The sequence below is a fragment of the Haemaphysalis longicornis genome, unplaced genomic scaffold (assembly GCF_048455015.1).
Source record: "Haemaphysalis longicornis isolate Haplotype H1 unplaced genomic scaffold, Haemaphysalis longicornis Haplotype H1 scaffold_14, whole genome shotgun sequence".
Classification (NCBI taxonomy): domain Eukaryota; kingdom Metazoa; phylum Arthropoda; class Arachnida; order Ixodida; family Ixodidae; genus Haemaphysalis; species Haemaphysalis longicornis.
The window spans coordinates 8,104,889-8,109,222 of NW_027526245.1; the positions used below are offsets into that span (position 1 = coordinate 8,104,889).

General features: G+C 48.2%; 1 non-coding gene across 1 annotated transcript; it reads right to left on the minus strand.

Annotated features, from left to right (window-relative positions):
- Nucleotides 1-2,292: 2,292 nt before the first annotated feature.
- Nucleotides 2,293-2,365, minus strand: Trnat-ggu (transfer RNA threonine (anticodon GGU)). The gene has a single exon. It is a non-coding gene; the product is annotated as a tRNA-Thr (tRNA).
- Between the last annotated feature and the right edge of the window lie 1,969 nt (nt 2,366-4,334).

The following is a 4,334-nucleotide window of genomic DNA, read 5'->3' on the forward strand; positions in this document are numbered from 1 at the left end:
ATCCGAACCCACGACCTCCAGAATACCGGTCTGGTGCGATAACCACTACGCTACCGGCGGGGCGATTTTCCCATTCACTTTCTGGGGTATTTATGTTAGGTATGTTTGTTTCCTGTGCTTGGGGTGGTAGCCAGCGCCATTCGGACTAATCGGGGTGAAGGGGACCTTCTTTTTAACCCCCGGGTCGTGACTCGAGTGTCTACGACATGTCCAGAGTGGTCGACCAGCTTTGAACCCTCTTAAGCTCCCTTTGGCAACAAGACTGCCAGAACAGAGGCCCTCGCTATGCATGTAGCGAATCAGAATAGGAAATGAGGGGCTCGTTGAAAATAACACAGAAATAAGGGTTGGCAGTCGAGAAAACCTCGGAAAGCAAAGGGGAGGATGTGGTAGATCATTGAAACAGATTAAGAATTTGGAAAGAAAGAAAGAAAGTGAAGAAAAAATGCCCGCCAGGTGGGATCCGAACCCACGACCTCCAGAATACCGGTCTGGTGCGATAACCACTACGCTACCGGCGGGGCGATTTTCCCATTCACTTTCTGGGGTATTTATGTTAGGTATGTTTGTTTCCTGTGCTTGGGGTGGTAGCCAGCGCCATTCGGACTAATCGGGGTGAAGGGGACCTTCTTTTTAACCCCCGGGTCGTGACTCGAGTGTCTACGACATGTCCAGAGTGGTCGACCAGCTTTGAACCCTCTTAAGCTCCCTTTGGCAACAAGACTGCCAGAACAGAGGCCCTCGCTATGCATGTAGCGAATCAGAATAGGAAATGAGGGGCTCGTTGAAAATAACACAGAAATAAGGGTTGGCAGTCGAGAAAACCTCGGAAAGCAAAGGGGAGGATGTGGTAGATCATTGAAACAGATTAAGAATTTGGAAAGAAAGAAAGAAAGTGAAGAAAAAATGCCCGCCAGGTGGGATCCGAACCCACGACCTCCAGAATACCGGTCTGGTGCGATAACCACTACGCTACCGGCGGGGCGATTTTCCCATTCACTTTCTGGGGTATTTATGTTAGGTATGTTTGTTTCCTGTGCTTGGGGTGGTAGCCAGCGCCATTCGGACTAATCGGGGTGAAGGGGACCTTCTTTTTAACCCCCGGGTCGTGACTCGAGTGTCTACGACATGTCCAGAGTGGTCGACCAGCTTTGAACCCTCTTAAGCTCCCTTTGGCAACAAGACTGCCAGAACAGAGGCCCTCGCTATGCATGTAGCGAATCAGAATAGGAAATGAGGGGCTCGTTGAAAATAACACAGAAATAAGGGTTGGCAGTCGAGAAAACCTCGGAAAGCAAAGGGGAGGATGTGGTAGATCATTGAAACAGATTAAGAATTTGGAAAGAAAGAAAGAAAGTGAAGAAAAAATGCCCGCCAGGTGGGATCCGAACCCACGACCTCCAGAATACCGGTCTGGTGCGATAACCACTACGCTACCGGCGGGGCGATTTTCCCATTCACTTTCTGGGGTATTTATGTTAGGTATGTTTGTTTCCTGTGCTTGGGGTGGTAGCCAGCGCCATTCGGACTAATCGGGGTGAAGGGGACCTTCTTTTTAACCCCCGGGTCGTGACTCGAGTGTCTACGACATGTCCAGAGTGGTCGACCAGCTTTGAACCCTCTTAAGCTCCCTTTGGCAACAAGACTGCCAGAACAGAGGCCCTCGCTATGCATGTAGCGAATCAGAATAGGAAATGAGGGGCTCGTTGAAAATAACACAGAAATAAGGGTTGGCAGTCGAGAAAACCTCGGAAAGCAAAGGGGAGGATGTGGTAGATCATTGAAACAGATTAAGAATTTGGAAAGAAAGAAAGAAAGTGAAGAAAAAATGCCCGCCAGGTGGGATCCGAACCCACGACCTCCAGAATACCGGTCTGGTGCGATAACCACTACGCTACCGGCGGGGCGATTTTCCCATTCACTTTCTGGGGTATTTATGTTAGGTATGTTTGTTTCCTGTGCTTGGGGTGGTAGCCAGCGCCATTCGGACTAATCGGGGTGAAGGGGACCTTCTTTTTAACCCCCGGGTCGTGACTCGAGTGTCTACGACATGTCCAGAGTGGTCGACCAGCTTTGAACCCTCTTAAGCTCCCTTTGGCAACAAGACTGCCAGAACAGAGGCCCTCGCTATGCATGTAGCGAATCAGAATAGGAAATGAGGGGCTCGTTGAAAATAACACAGAAATAAGTGTTGGCAGTCGAGAAAACCTCGGAAAGCAAAGGGGAGGATGTGGTAGATCATTGAAACAGATTAAGAATTTGGAAAGAAAGAAAGAAAGTGAAGAAAAAATGTCCGCCAGGTGGGATCCGAACCCACGACCTCCAGAATACCGGTCTGGTGCGATAACCACTACGCTACCGGCGGGGCGATTTTCCCATTCACTTTCTGGGGTATTTATGTTAGGTATGTTTGTTTCCTGTGCTTGGGGTGGTAGCCAGCGCCATTCGGACTAATCGGGGTGAAGGGGACCTTCTTTTTAACCCCCGGGTCGTGACTCGAGTGTCTACGACATGTCCAGAGTGGTCGACCAGCTTTGAACCCTCTTAAGCTCGGATCCCACCTGGCGGGCATTTTTTCTTCACTTTCTTTCTTTCTTTCCAAATTCTTAATCTGTTTCAATGATCTACCACATCCTCCCCTTTGCTTTCCGAGGTTTTCTCGACTGCCAACCCTTATTTCTGTGTTATTTTCAACGAGCCCCTCATTTCCTATTCTGATTCGCTACATGCATAGCGAGGGCCTCTGTTCTGGCAGTCTTGTTGCCAAAGGGAGCTTAAGAGGGTTCAAAGCTGGTCGACCACTCTGGACATGTCGTAGACACTCGAGTCACGACCCGGGGGTTAAAAAGAAGGTCCCCTTCACCCCGATTAGTCCGAATGGCGCTGGCTACCACCCCAAGCACAGGAAACAAACATACCTAACATAAATACCCCAGAAAGTGAATGGGAAAATCGCCCCGCTGGTAGCGTAGTGGTTATCGCACCAGACCGGTATTCTGGAGGTCGTGGGTTCGGATCCCACCTGGCGGGCATTTTTTCTTCACTTTCTTTCTTTCTTTCCAAATTCTTAATCGGTTTCAATGATCTACCACATCCTCCCCTTTGCTTTCCGAGGTTTTCTCGACTGCCAACCCTTATTTCTGTGTTATTTTCAACGAGCCCCTCATTTCCTATTCTGATTCGCTACATGCATAGCGAGGGCCTCTGTTCTGGCAGTCTTGTTGCCAAAGGGAGCTTAAGAGGGTTCAAAGCTGGTCGACCACTCTGGACATGTCGTAGACACTCGAGTCACGACCCGGGGGTTAAAAAGAAGGTCCCCTTCACCCCGATTAGTCCGAATGGCACTGGCTACCACCCCAAGCACAGGAAACAAACATACCTAACATAAATACCCCAGAAAGTGAATGGGAAAATCGCCCCGCCGGTAGCGTAGTGGTTATCGCACCAGACCGGTATTCTGGAGGTCGTGGGTTCGGATCCCACCTGGCGGGCATTTTTTCTTCACTTTCTTTCTTTCTTTCCAAATTCTTAATCTGTTTCAATGATCTACCACATCCTCCCCTTTGCTTTCCGAGGTTTTCTCGACTGCCAACCCTTATTTCTGTATATATATATATATATATATATATATATATATACAGAAACATAGGCCGGCAGTCTACAACGCCAAAGGAGGCATAGGGGTGTGGTTAGGCTCTATTTTTTACTACGGTTAATAAAGTTAAGATTTTTTTTAATTATAAGGAAGAAAGTAAGGAAAAAACACGCGCCCAGAGTGGGGATCGAACCCCCGCCTTTCGATTAGATCTCGAATGCCTTACCAATTCGGCTATCTTTTTTTTTTTTTTCCAGGTTTGCACTTTACAACATAATACATGCAGGGTTCAACACATGAATGACACTACACTGAAAAAAAAAGAAAAAAAAACCGCCACCAACCCGACCAGGGCTGGCGTTGTCATTTAAAAGGGTTTTAACGTTGCCAGTGGCTCGACACTTGAAAGCCATTCCGGCACACATTCATGCAATTTCTGTTCTTCTATATACCTTGAAACATATTCCCCAAAATACACCCGCGACAACCGAGCGTCTACATCGCTGTAGACATAAGCCGAGCGTGCTCGCCAAATACTCTGGAGGCCCAACAATATTATCATGTCCAATGGCATACCATCATCGTCATCCACTGCCAGGTAACGGATTCCGTGTTGGCTCAGGGGGAGCTCCTTGCGCATAGTCCTCTGAAGAACGTCCCAGAAGAAAACACGTTCCCAACAGTGTAAGAACACGTGATTTACTGTTTCTGGCTTTTTACACAGTGTACAGTGCGTACC